Raw genomic sequence first — 15709 nt, 5'->3', positions numbered from 1 at the left:
TTAAGTATGGAATGCGAGAAATGAAATTAAATTAAGGCGTAAAATGATGTTCTAGTTGACGTTTAGACTTCCAGATGATCCCGTGTCCATCGCGAACGGCGACGAAGGAAAAGAGCTCTTTTGCGAAACGACACTGAGATAGATCGCGGTCGTTCGCTTCGGCTGCCGGCGCACATCTCGCTTCTCTCTCCGGACGTTATTCAGAACTATAATAAAGACTTATACCTCTCGTCCACGTACGGCTTGCATCTCTATGTACAGGCCGTCGCAAAATCCGCAGTCACAAACCGCGCCAATTAAAGTAGCAAGTAGCTGCTTCATTACGAAGACGTCAAATCATTTTTTACGAGAGATTTTACAATCGGGAAATTAGCCAATTATCGAACGATGCAAATAAAATACAATAATAATGTAGTAAAATTCAAAGCTTAGTAAACAAGATGCTGAAAATTAGAAATAATTAAAGAATAATCAAATAACATTTATAACATAATTATTTAACTAGAAAACAGACTTGTTATTTTGTAATTAATAATACATGGACTTTTGGGATGAATTGATGTTGGTAATAAAATCTCACTTTTCAATGAAATATTATGCAATTAAGTTTTACTAAGCCGAAGTTACTGGTAGCAAAGATATTTGATATTGGAAATTGACAAATCGCGATGAAATCTGCGGTGAAATCTGCGCGTCGTGAAAGGATTCATCTCAAATTTGATTCGACAAAATATCGGTTGAAATATACCTAACGTTGGGATATCCTGTATATGTCGACCTCAAGATTTCCGGTTTATCGGTTCATCTCGTTATCGGACGACCGCATCTATTCGCGGCCATACGCGTGCGTCCAGATTCTTCTCCCTCTTTTCTCCATCGTTCTCCGACCATTTTTCGTCGTTTTCTCCTCCCTTCTTTTTCCGCTCTTCAATGTCGAATCACCCTCTACTCACCATCTTCGCCAAGCCCGCGAGACGTGCATTACCGTAACGTATCCGTAACGACCGTTAAGAAACGTGAACTTCCCCCGTACCGCTGCCATTGTCCCGTGGACGCGAAATGTCCCTTGGTAGGAATACCGATCGTAGATTTCGGGGTTGAGGGTGGTGTTGCTACTCACGCTCTTATGGAGTGAGAGCTATATAGCTTGACTACCTCCGTGAGCTCGTATTGATTCCGTCAATCTTGATCTTATTTTTCCAGATTTTCTTTTATGATATGACTACCAGGATGCTATTGGGATATTATGAGGATGTCCGTACTTATTTTTTAATGTTTGATTTTTGATGATTCTTTCTATTTTGTGAGGTATTTTTATAAAATTGCAAACAGATCGATACTTGTATGAAAATTCATATTTTTATAAATATGAAATATATATTTTATAAAATAAAATAAGATTATTTATTATCATTTATTAACACATATATAAGGTAAAAGTTAAAAATAAAAGTAATTTATAAGTAAATAATTGTGATAAATATATTGATAAAATAATCTTCAAATTAAAGACACATTACTATTTAGGAATCATATGTTATATTAATAATAGTATTCAATAGAATGTAAAATCTTTATGCAAACATTCCATATAAAATTTTTAATATGCTTTAAGAGTATGAATTAATTTCATTTGATATAATTGAAATTAACACATATATAGTAGGAATTGGGACATTGTTAAATATTACCTAAATTTAATAATATTCTTAAAAAATGGCTGCTGCGGATATCTTTAGAAATTTGATAACTCATTTAAAATTATCAAACTGATCCAAACCTATATTTATTCTGTATAAATTGTAACAATATATTTTTTTAATAATTTTTTTTATTTATCTAAAGTAAACGAGTATTTGACAGATCATCTAATATTGAGGAAGAGACATCTTTCTCCTTCTCTATCTCTTTTCACGAAATGCCAAGGAAATAATGTGATATTATCGTGACTTCGTCACAATAAAAATATTCCGGGTGCGAACTCGACGGCACGGGCTCGGTTGTTATTTTTGCAGGCCGAAAGCTTTGCCGAACGAGACGGGTTCGATTTAATCCTCGTGAATCCCGACGCTTCCGCGTCCGGAGGTGCGCGCGCGCGCGCCGTCGACATTAATCCCTGGTTAATTTAAAGATCCGAAATCCGGCGTCAAAGTTTGAGCAAGTTAAAAGTCGTTAGGATTTTAGGCGAGTTTAACTGCGAGCGAAGTTACTGCTCCGGAGGGAGAAGGATGGGCGAACAGATCGAATCTCATTACGGTCGAATTCTCCTCGACGTCTCGCGATCCTTTCTTTTCGACTCTTTTCATCCCCGTCGTCCTCCCTGTTCTCCTTCTCGCCACTACCTCTCCTCCTGCCTCCCCTTTCGAATTTATTTGCTTAAGTCGTCGCATTTGAGATAGTCTTTCCCGATGTAGGGTACGATCTCGATCTATTATGTGTATATTTAAAGCTCGCTTCTCTGATCAACTTTGCTCTTCGTCGAAATGTTTTAAATGCGAATACGTGAGTACGTAATTTGCGTTTGTAATTATACCACCACGCTGCGTTTGATTCGTGCACCACGTGTGTGTCACACACATCTCGAAGCTCGGTAATAGTGAGCGCTATTTCGAGATCGCTTATAACTTCGTTCAAATTCCCTTTTCTATCTTTTTTTTTTTTAAAGAGTGTGTACTAAAGTCAAGTTTCAAATATAACGGGTGTGAAGCTTCGCTTTCTCTCTCTCTCTCTCTCTCTCTCTCTCTCTCTCTCTCTCTCTTTTTCCAAGCTGCTCGGAAACGCGTTGCTTCAGTCGCTGACAGAAAAAGCGATGCGAGTTATCTCCCTCTTATTTTAGAAAACGAAGTTGCATTGAACGTTGTCGTTGCAACGGTGACACGATGGATTGCTCTTAAAGTATCAGAATATCCAACGATTATATTCCCTTCTTTCTTTTCCTTTTCCTTCTCTCTTCCTCTTTTCCTCGTCCCTGCTCACTAAACGTCATTCGCTCGCGTCACATTCGGATTCCTGTCGTTTCTCGTCCGGCACTACTGTCTTTCGTCGCCGAGATCGACATGGACGACGCCGTCGCTTGTCGATCGTCACCGTGTCACCGTCACTGGGCGACAAACTCCAATTCGATATATTCTCCAATTATCGCGACGCTCGACATCAATCGTTTAGACACGCCCGCTTCTTTCCGCCCTTCATCAGTCTTTTCCCGGTTCTCTCTCTCTCTCCCGTCTCTAGCCTCTCTCCCTTTCTTTCCATCCCCTTTCCGCATCTATTCTTCTATCCTTGTCTTTCTTCGTTTCCATCGTCGCGGATTATCATGTGAGAACCGGAATTTCATTTCGCTCTAATTGAACGTTAGCGAACGGCGCAGCGCCGGGCGGACGCGAGCGTCGATGTTTCCGTCGTTAGACAGCACGACGAGTCCTCCCCATGATTCATCGAGGGTGTAAGCGGATACTCGATGGGGAGGGGAACCAGGGGTAAGCGGGGGTGGTAGCCGAGAGCAGGGATAGTTTCAAACGCGAGACGACGTACGCGGGGAACGCGAGAGTCGCGTTGCTCATTCGCCGTAAATCGCATCGCTCGCTCGCTAAGTACGTAAGTACTTTTGTACCGTGCCCGCGCTATAACGCGTCGTACGCCGTAGCAACAACGCAGCTAATTCCTTAAGTAGGTGTACGAGGTAACGAGGCTTTTCGTCGTCCTTGTCGACGCACCAGGCAAGAAATTCTGTCGCGGCGCTTTCCCCTATCCAGCTCCTCCCCGCAATCTCAGCTCCCTTTGAGCCGCGCAAGACCCTTTTCCGCGTTTGTGTCGCGCGCATCTCTCGAGCAATTACCCTCCTTCGTTTACGTCCGAATGCGCGAATGCGCCGCGCCAGAAATACGCGAACGCGAACACGAACGGTACTCTAATTCTGCGTAAATGCCCCGCGATATTATACGCCGCATACACGTCGAGTCACGTTCTCGATGGAGTGCATTGCGCGCCGCAACACAAAGACGGCGCAGCGCGCCGTGTACTTCGGGGGGTTGGGGGCCGCGGGCATAATGGGACCGAGTTAAAAGCTGCCACGTTGGCACATATTCAGGTCGGGCTGCGGCATTATAATAGAACCGAAATCAACGGCAATGACAAAGCAAATCTGATTGAGTAGATCACACATTGTTAGAGTAGATGAACCAGTAATGAAGCTGGAATATGTTATTAGATATTTTCGTGATTTTTCGCATAAAATATTATTACTGGGTAATCGACGTATTAACCTTTTTTTTTTTTAATGCATTGTGTTTGAGTGCTGCTTTTTGAGGGGAACTCCGTGTAGAAGGCGCATTGAACAAAAATAAAATAAAATAAAATAAATGTATGCAAGAATAATGCGTTAATGTATCATTATAAGATACGTAAAATGAATATTGTATGCCTAGATTTTTGGATAATTACATTATTATTCTACACGCACAACAGGTACATAAATATACATAAAATTAAATATATTTTTAATGATTCTTTATCGTGATATATTTATTTTAATTTTGACATAACAACAAAATATTAGAAATCTAATAGTTATTCTCTTTATATCTTTTTATCAAAATTATTTTCTTGATGTTACCAATTTAATCTTCATCTTCTATTTAATTTATTTTTTTTAATTTCTATTTTTTGTGAATTCATGTTCGACAAGTAGATACAAAAATTCCGTCACGAATACACGGACTCCGCTATCGGCATTTTCTTTCTCGGTCGTCAATTTTGCTTCCTTCACCAAGCTTGCGATGATGGATTGGATGACACGTCGCGGCCGACTGTATTCATTGTGTCGAACGCGCAACTCTCTCTCTCTCTCTCTCTCTCTCTCTCTCTCTCTCTCTCTCTCTTTCTCTGGTATCGATATACTTTAATTACCGCGCGTGCTCTTGCGTTTATGGCTCGTCTTCAATCCTTTCGGTTAATGATACCAATCCTCCTTCCGGAGACAAAATTTCATTTCGCTTTAATTGAACGTCACCCATCGGCTGCGGTATCGGCAAGTCTCTATCTGCGCGCAAGTTTGATCACACACATTAGTGCACGCGTGCGCGTGCGTGTGTGTTTCCGCGTGTATAATTGTTGTTGTTCTCGCTTATGCACCTCGACGCATTCGCCTTAGGCGTGCCGTATCTCCGATAGTCCTGGCTCTCGCGTAGCTCGCGTGATCGCGTTTCTTTGTCACCTTGAGGCGCGACTCCTATCGCTCGCGACTGGGCGATTTCGCTGGATGTTAATTTTGACGAACCGCTCAATTACTCGCGCACTAGAACCGCGTGACAGACATGCACGCGCGTGTACTTACGCTTACACGCGATCCGATCGCGAGCCGCGTTCCGCCCGAGTTGCGCCGATAGAACCAGTTTTGCAGGAATATTATATGTGTCGAGGTCATCGTACATAGAGGTATTGTGCTTTCAGCGTGTATTACGTAACTCGTTACGTCACGTCACGCTGAGCTAAATATTTTGCATGATGCAAAAAGCATCTCGTGTCTTTGTTGCTTTGTGACGAAGCTGTTCAGATAACTGCAGGTGTTCGTTATTATTATCATCATTTATTGACAAGTGCGTAATCCCCTTGTAACTCTTGGTAACAATTTGTTACCAAGCCTCATTGTATACAACGTCATCAATGAACAACGCATTCGCTGAGTATAATAAATAATTAATCCTCGTCAGATTGAAATACATACAATGGACATAATCCTGATTCTGTCCGATCCTCCTCCCCCCCCCCCCTCCCCCTTCCCTCCCCGATTTTGCAAAGACTTAAAATAGCCTATTCGTCTCCCGTATCACTCGCGCTCATCGCGAGTGATTTAAATCTTCAATGGGAATTACAAACCAATTTCTACGATAAGCCTTTTGAAGCCGGAGCGGCGCACAATATGTTAATCGCGCTTTTACGCGAAATCCGTTAATTGATTTACTGCCGGGCCCCGCGTATCCCTGAGTCTAAGCGGCGGGATAAATTATTTGCAATTAATCGTTAAACCTGCTGCGCCAGGAATACTTTTGGCCCGTTGAACGCGGCGCGTAATTATGTACGCCGACGTATCGCGTCGTGTCAGTACAAACGGTACGTGTATGTGAATAGATAGGCGGCGCAATGGCACCTGTTTCAGGTGTAATACAAGATAATCCACTCCAGCAGAGCTAACTGCCGGCTCGGTCCTTCGGTAACGCATTCCCACGCACTGCCCGGCCGCTCGATCATCGCAATTATATCGTTTGTGATGTTATCATGGATACGAATTAGGATCCGTGCTCGTCGCGGAAATTGAGCGCAATCGATAGGATCGATAATCCCACCTCGTCTCTCATCTCTCAAGTTGGATCCGTTTCGTAAAATTCTGATAAGCCAGTTTCGCCAGTTTTGAAAAACTGATATTATTTGGAATGAGAGAGAGAGAATGTTTTTTTTTTCCACATTTTATCGGACGCTTCGAACATTTCGATTTGTCGGTTATTTAAAAAACATTGTTTGTGGGATAAAAATAATGGTTTGGAACGGGAATAAGTAAAATTCACTATTGTTTTGACATACATAAATGAATATTTGATAGGCTCGATTTATTGTCTTTATCTATTATCTTTAACTACAAGTCTACAAGTTAGATTCTAGCTCTTTGTATCGATTTTCCATAGCTCGATTAATCTTTTGACGAGCGTTTAACAATGCTATTATGCTTACATAATTGATGCAGCAGAAGCGTTACTTCGTTTGACATAGTACATATATTTATAACACGATGACATTTTGACGGTTTGATTGTCAATTTCGATTGTTCCGGGACAATTCCGGCGGGATTGTTCATTTCCATTTCGACCAAACGTATCCGCATATCGGAATCACTCCGCCTTTCGATGGAAAAACGATAGCACGAGCAAACAGGAGATATGCGCGATATCTTTGTCATTTCCACCGAAATAACAATACAACAAATGCAATTTACCCGGGCGAGCGACATGCACGTGTACATTAATTCCCGTCGCTGGGAAAAATATTTCATCGGCAACGTTTAATAATTCTACTTACGAGTCGGAGAGATATTTACGACTTAAGCGCGTCGTGATTATAAACGCCAACGGCGAGGGGGATGAGCGAGATTTATTGCGCTCGCTCGGCGCGATCTGTCTTCTCTCGTTAGTTAGATATTTCCCTGCTTCTCTTTCTCTCACCCTCTCCCTCTCGTCCTCCCTTCCTCTTTCTCTCAATTCAAGTTGCTTTCTCTCAATCCAAGTGGTCTATATTGTCTGGCAAAAAGATCGACACAGTCACCATCAACCTGTGCGGTTGTCTCCTGGAAGGATCGGACAGAGACTCGGCTATTAAGTTTCGTGTCCGAAATTCTCTTCGTCGGTCTTGATTCGTCGATAGACTCGGAGCCAGGACCCGAAGCGCCGAGTGGACCCGCGGGAAATCTTGTCCGTCATCTCGATGGTTGAACTCGTCCTCCGAAACCCCATAGCATGATGCGAGTGTCTCTCGTGTCTGCGCACGTCAAGATAACAAGGACGAAGTGGAGATTGCTTCATTAGCAGCGCCGCGTAATTTCGCGTCGTCTCTCTTTGGTCGTCTCTCCTGTTCGCTCTCTTTCTCTTTCTGTCATTCTATCGTCTTGTCCCTCTTTCATGATAATCGAGGTGCGTGAAACATGTTTGCTCAGGTAGCCTTTGTAGATTACTCTCCCCATGTGAAGTTAACATTCATTTTGACTTGATAAATTAATGAAACAACTAATTTACAACATCAGTTTTACATGAATTTAAAAAATTACAAAACCGTAATTATGAATGATATTATTTAGCTAGCATGATTTCGTTAGTTTAATTTCAAGTAATTAAAATTAAGAGAGCAAGAATGATTCTCGTGAGCATGTATAATTTTTATCAGTTTTTAAAGCATTAACTCAATAAGGTAGAATAAATAAAGTAGAATAATATATAAGTTTATATAAATATTAGTTAATTCATTGTCATCGACAAAAAATTAATTAAGAAAAATTGATCTTTGCGAATAACTCATTGTTTTTCTGTGGGAAAACTTATGCAATATTATTTTAACTGAAAAATTTATATATTACACATATAAATTTTAAAATCAAGAAAAATAATAGAAAGTAATTGCCTGATTTTTTAAAATTTTGATTCTGATATATAAATGTAAAAAAAGGATATGATGATTTATTACCGACTGAAATATATACGTATTTAACATAAAAAGAAATGAGGGCTAAAGCATTCTATCTTCAAGGGATGGATCTCTGTCCGCCCTTGGCATTGGAGATAAAACGGTGATAAACGGTGACCATCCCTTATACAATCTGCATCAGGAGATTAATCTACATAATGTCGATCTAAATCTCGCGATTTGCATAATATTGATTTAAAGCCCCATGAAAAACGTAGGACGGTTGAATGAAATAGAGGTTAGTTGGCTTTTGAATTGGAAAAAATCTTTTTTTTTTTTTCTACATATCTCTTTTTATCTACATTTTATACGACATTTATATTTCTCGATATTACCTTTTATTATTATCTTTATTCTAGATAGAGTTCTTTTTTTATGCTTTTCTGATTAAAAATAAAAATTTGCGGCACAAAAAAAATTTGCAGATCTGTAGGATGTGTCCGATTATTCTTAAATTCAGTTTGAAAAACCGACTATTTTATCCCGGCTATCGCTGTAATAAAAAGGTCTCTAATTACGCTCGTACGATGATTGACGGCCGTTGAATAGTTTAATTGTTCGCATTTTCGTTATCGACACTTGATTCACGGCGGCAGGATTTGCTTTTCTCAAGCACTGACATTCAGGGACAAATTGGCGCTCACGCTTGTTCGCTAAATCGCGCGCGAAGATAAAGAGTACTGGGTTCTGTCAGCCGCGCGGTAATTAATCAGCGGCTGTAGCGGCATCGCGTAATTGTTTATGCAACGCGGCTCATTGTTAGCCGGTAACAATACTGCTCGGTGGCCGACAATAACGCACGGCGAGCTGCGGCTGCTGCACGGAGGTACTTTATCGTTCATATTTCTGTACCCCTGTTTCGCCGCAGTCGTTTCTTTGTTCGCAGATCGGCGCCTTCCATCGCGAACAGCGATAGTCGCGATCGTGTCTGATCAACCGTTCTCGGTTTTTCTATTCTGGGAGCGATGTTGGTCCGATGAAGATATCTTACGATCAAGATAAATGTTAAAACAAAGCTTTTAATACATAACATCTCTATGAAAAGTGTTTTTGATGACAATTTTAATCTCTGCATGAAAGTACTATTGCTTAGAGAATTATAGTTTTTATATCGTTTTCTATATCGAAAAAAACATAGAAATAATATAGTCTTTTAACAAGAGTATTTAGGAAATTGGACCTTTATATTCTTTTTTTGTTAAATCAGCAAAATAATGCACGATTTTTTTATACATTTCAACAATTTATACTCCTTATTTATTTATTTTATAATCGATGGCTGTAAAAATTCTCATTCTGAAAATTGCTTATTTTTGATAATAATACAAAACTTAAGCTAATTTTTATTATTTGTGCTTTTATTACATAAAGTTTTATTTTATTTAATGATATTAGAGTTACTTTTTGTCCTTTTCACTCATTTTACGCCAAGAGGTAATGGTATTACATGGTAAACAGGATCCTTTTTTTCTGACTGCATTCCACTTTCCTGGGAGTCCTGTTCTCTGGACGATTCTCTTACCTTGTCCGATGGAAACAATAGAAACTTTCATAAATCACGGAAATGTGGTTAGAAACAACTTTGTGGGACGAAATTGCCCGCGTGTCTCGTCACTAGCTCCGAAATCATCTACGATGCATCGCTTTTGCGCGAAAACTAAGACCGCCAAACTTGGACGGTGTGCCTCGTGCTCTTTTTACTTCCTGTTCCTTTCAAGTTACAGTCCCTAATTCTTCAAGCTAGTCATCGAAAACAGGTACCAGAGATTCCGTAGATTAATGATCTCGTTTTCTTAGAAATGACCAATTAGGAAACGTTATTAGACAATTTTACCTTTTCTACTGGCTCTTTATCAACATAGAATACAAGAGATATAGTTATATAAACAGTTCTCATTTTTATGATGCCTTATTATATTACATCACGTATATTTTCATTTTTTCTTAATTAATATATTTACTAAAAACGGTTCCTCTGGCTATAAATTATTATTAATATATTCTAAAATATTTTTGACATTATGTCTAATTATCAAGGATGTTATAGTTATTTGAACGTTAAATATTAAAATGTTATTAACATTAAAAATAATAATTAATTAAGAATTATATTTTTGTGCAAACACTTTTACATTTTATATATTTACATTGATTTATTAAAATATTGACAACAAGTTCAGTGAATTATTATTAATTACAGTAAGTAATCACTTTTATTACTTATTTAACGTAATATAAAAATATTAAGAACTGTATTTACGTTAGTATATTTGAAATACTCGTCAAATAATCTATAATCAACAAAATCATTCCTTATGTTAAATATTGAGATAATTATATACCTTCGACAAGTACATTTGTCATATCAATTTAAAAGTTGATAAGTACCAAACACGCGCGTGTTTAATAGATGGCACCTTTTCTAATTTCTTACTCCTTCATTATTTTACTTGTTCTTCTCATTCTTCTACTTTTTTTTTATTTCCTCCATCTTCTTGATGTTCTCGGCCGCCGTCTTTAATTAAACGCATTTGCGATCAATAGTTTCGATTTTGGATGTTAAATTCTCGTAATTGGATGCTCTTCTCCCCCTCACCCAATCTCTCTAGATATTAATTAATTTTTCGCGTACGCTCGCACGAAAAGCGAAGGAGTCGGAAACGGATTGAACTTTCCAACGTTGTGCGATCGATATCTTTGATACTGCCTGCTTTTATCCTTAATTGGAAGGTTTTAGCGACGATCACGCTGAATTATTTTCTATCGTTTCTTCGGGGAAAAGCTGCGACTCCGTAATTAACGGTGCATCTTAACGTCCGGACGATATCGATGGGATCGGCTAAACCACTTTCTTGTTAATTTTGTATTGGAGGCGAAATTCTTGCTTTTCTAAATGGAAACGTAAAAAGACGGAAAGTAGAAAATTAATTAAACCAATCCTGTCAATCCTGATTAATACTTTCAAGAATAGCCGTAGTGTTTTTATGGGGCCGGGGTCGTTCGTTCGCGCGCGCAGCCGAATGCATTTAATCGAAAAATAGAAGCCTCGTTCAGTAGATAAACCTTGATGTATCTGGTACGTATGTATGCATCAGTGAATCCGTTCGTTCCTGTGAAGCAAATGGAGCGTATCGCGCACGACGCACGGCCCATGCGTTGCAACATTGAAATGTGCAAACAGGTCGCACGCATGTCATTCTCGTCGTCGTTGTCATAGCCGGGGCCGCGACATTAAAAGCGGACTAGCCTCCTCATAAAACGAGAATAATTAAAAATTTGCTCTGCGGTGCATGGTGCTCGTTCTTTAATGTCATAGTGCTTTCTTTAACCCGCGAGCGGCGCGCGCCCGACATTGTTTTAAAATTAAAATAGCAAATACATAATGAACATTTGGACTTTCAAATTACGCCATTACACGCCGTTCTACGCGGCTCACGTTCAGCGGCCAGCCTTTGAATATGTGGGGAAAAAGAATTCATTGTCTGTCTTTTTTTGCGATTTTTATTCTAAAGGGAGGTGCCTTAGTAATTAATTATATAATATGATACAATGTTATGTGGTAATATGCGTTTTGTTATAATTAACATTATAAGAAGATTACGGCAACATAGTATTATATTTGAGAAATATTTAAATCATAATCTCTTATTTTTAGGATTTTATACTTTTGCATCGAACTGTAGAATGCAACGAAGATACTGAGATGAATTGAATTAAATGCTATAGGATTATGTACAGAACACAAAGAAATGCAATGGGCGGACTAACAAATTACTTAAAGTGCTTCGATCAATTAATTCTTTCAATTTCTTAATTTACTATTTTATCGTTTCAGTTTAATCAGTCAAAAATTAGGATAAATTAATATTCGACGATTTTAGTTTGAAAGTGAAGATACGTAAAATCACAAGACGATACTCGGCACGGTCTCCGAGCGAGAAGAAAGTCATTTTCTTCTCGCTCGGAGAACGTTCATTGCGCGAGAGAATGGTTAAATTATTCAGGAATAAACTAATATACATAAATAAGCAGCTGTGTGAGATTATGTTGACATTGTGAAAATGGGACATTCATATCTGGTAAAAAATACGCCCACTTACCAGTCGTGCAAAGAGTTAACTTTTGCCATTTTTTTTCCAACAATAGCATGCATATGTCGCATGCACAAGTAATTGATTGTTGCAGTTATGATTTTAGCCTCGAAATGCGTTTTAAATCTTTGAAAAGTTTTCAAATCTTTAAATTTTATGAAATTTACAATTGTATATTGTGCGAAACGAACATGATGCGATTATGAAACTAGATATAAAATTATAATAGAGTTATTTAATTTAATGTCAAAAAATTATTAATACTTTGCATACTTTTAGCAACAGAAAAGCACAATATTGAATATACAGTTAGTAAAACATAGTTATATTATAACTTTTACGAAGTTCCATTTGCGGAATACATTAAAGGCATACGCATTGCAGAAGTAATTATATCTCGCGAGACACATCTGGCTGGATTAAATATAATGGTATCAGAGATTGTGTTCTCACTGTGCTGATACACGTATATTTATTTAATCCCAGGATACACTTTTAGATTCAAATGATTCTGCATATTTTATATAGTTTTATATATAGATATACAATTTCCTTTAGTTAAAAAAAAATTAAGATTATATTATTTTTTTTATATAATATAAAGATCCATTATATAATTTTTAGTTATTTTTATGGAGTAAAAAAAATTATATATACATTAAATATTAAAAAATTTCAAGATATTCTAAAATATTATAACAAAGATGTCATTTGCTTTAACAACGATTTCCATAATTATTTATTGTACAGATAATTATTTAATATTTCTAGTATATTTATAATTATATAAATAGTACTTTATAATTATATTTGAATTTCTTTTTTCTGTGTCATTATTTATTTTATTTATTTCATTATTTATTTGCCTAATTTTTTTAATTATATTAACCAGTATATTTCGTAAAGTTATCGCGATGTTTTATTTATTTTTGAAATTATTATTTTTTTTAAGTTTACTATTTTTAGCTTTTTCATTTCTGTCTCTATTTCCGTTAGATTAATAATACCGTGAAAATTTGTCTTCTCAATTCTCATTTCTATTCCGATTGGAATAGTGAGTGCGTTGGTTGGCCGGTAAACCTCGATAAATTTCTGTCGATCGATCTGCGTCAAATGAATCGTGTAGAGTCTAGCCTGCGATTTGTCCTGAATCCCTGAACACTGGGTCCTCCTCTGTCAGATTTGGATTCGAGTTGGCCAGTGCGGGCTTGACGAACCCATACTTCTGACCGCTGAATCGCGAATCCTCAAGTTCTGACAAAGGAAAAGTAAAATGAAACGATGAAGTCGTATCTCGTATATACTCGTTTAATTGTTCTTCGATCCCTTGGCTTTTCTACAACTTTATACTCATCTTTATGTAACTGTTTCTTCATCTCTCTTTGCAAGCCGGAAAAAGATGAAGTATCATATGAATATCAATCGTCCATTGATTCTGCACATCTCGATTAACACAGATTAATTCAGAATATATTTAATTATATATATAAAATTATTTAATTATTTGATTAATTTATATAATTGAACACTGTTTATGTTATGTGTAAACAAATTGGACTTTTTATTAAATATATCTAGATATCTATTCAGTATATCTATTAAGTATATCTAGATATCTATTAAATATAAATTTGCTACTAAAATTGTGAAATCATAAAGAAAGCAGAAAAAAATAGATCAGTAATCCTTGAATACTCTACTGACTGAACAAGTATTAATATCTCTGTTTACGAATAGGAGTTAAAACTCGTGAAATCGATTTCTCCAGATATTTTTCAGTCGATTGGCAAAATTGTTACCTCGAACGTTACAGAATAGATCGTACCTTAAAGGAAATTCAATAATCGGAGAAACGATTTTGCGCTCGTTTCGCGCATTTCTGCGACCGCATACTTTTCGCGATTTACAATCCGTTCGAATGCGATGACGCATGCATGAACGAATGAGAAACGTTTTAAAGATGGCACGTTTGTTATTTCGGAACGTTATAAGTTGCTTGTCGACGATTTTAGTATTTCGCGATGATATAAATTAATAGGTTAGGTGAACGTTCGCGATTTATGATGCGAATTCAACCGTCTGCTATTATTAAATGGGTCGTTATCATCTCGTATCCAGCAATATTGCGACCATAATAGCGGTAAGTCGTACTTATTTATCGGGATATAAAGGTTCGTACTGCAAAAGATGAAGGAAGCGAAACGACTCTCGAACTGTAGTCAAACAGTTATTTAGTATCTACGAGATTTTAATTGTGTAACTGCATTTGACAGGAAAAAAAAACTCTCATGTAATTTTAGCCTTGAGAAGTTTTTTTATGGAATTAAACATTAATTAATTGCCTTCGTTTACATAATTTATATTCATCGAGTATATGAAATTGGCAGGTGCATTATTGCAAATAATCGCAATAAATAAATTGTTTTGAAGTGAATAGAGGGAGAGGGAGAGGGAGAGAGAGAGAGAGAGAGAAAGAGAGAGAAAGTTTTACATTTTGTAATATCTGGTTCGTGCGAATAACAAATGGGCAGATTAAGATTGTAATTTGCGTTCTAATTTCGTATCTCTGTTCAGCTTAAAGCGAATTTAGATGATTAATTCTTCAAAGCCATTCTTTGAAGCGAAATATCTAAAGAAGCACATCTTACACATAAATATTTTCTTAATAATAATTCTTTTGAAAAATTTTTAAGATTGAAAGCTCTGTCTAGACTGAAGTTTGAGAAATCACAAATTTTTAACGAATTTAATTTATTAGATTTTTTTCGTGGCGCTGCTAAAAGACACGTGTTAATGTATCGTTTGTATCATTTATTTATATTCCAGATACGACATCGGGGATGAAAATCGTATACATTCGAGTTCAAGTTGCCGTCACCTTCGATACTTCTACCGGCTGACATTGTTTTACGGCTCGTTGTTTCGCATGCCCCGGGAAAATTGCTCACTCGCGCTCGATTTGCTGCGAATATGGGCAGCAAAGTATCCGATATATGATTTCCCAGAAAGAGAACGAAACTGCTCGTCGTAAGTCGGGGAAAGCGAATACGGATGTCAGGTACATACAGCAGTGAGAAAGGATTCAGATAGCAACGTATGTTTGCTCAGGATTGTAACCGTGACATCGAGTTTGAGGAATTTTTACTTTCTAAGAAAACGGCAAAGTTGCGATTGTACGATCTTTTCTCGGTGGAACTTTAATTGAAATTTGCCCTTTATTGGATTTACCTTTCGACGTTGAACGTTTTGACAATAAACTTCCAAATTTACTTTCGAAGGAGACAATATTTTATTATTTTCGACACTTTCACGGTTGAATTCAAGTTCACCAAAATTTTGTAATTTCAGAAAATTTAAAGAGACAAAACTTAGTTTTGTTTTTTATATATTTAATA

General features: G+C 37.3%; 1 protein-coding gene across 4 annotated transcripts in view; it reads left to right on the top strand.

Moving 5' to 3' along the window:
- Fur2 (furin-like protease 2) overlaps positions 1 to 15709 on the top strand; it is a 322659-nt gene that overhangs the window by 269110 nt on the left and 37840 nt on the right. The window lies entirely within an intron of this gene.

Source organism: Pogonomyrmex barbatus, unplaced genomic scaffold, assembly GCF_055798465.1.
Source record: "Pogonomyrmex barbatus isolate J1 unplaced genomic scaffold, ASM5579846v1 scaffold7, whole genome shotgun sequence".
Taxonomy (NCBI): Eukaryota; Metazoa; Arthropoda; class Insecta; order Hymenoptera; family Formicidae; genus Pogonomyrmex; species Pogonomyrmex barbatus.
The sequence above is the reverse complement of the archived record's forward strand: the minus strand, read 5'-3'. Positions and strand labels throughout refer to the sequence as shown.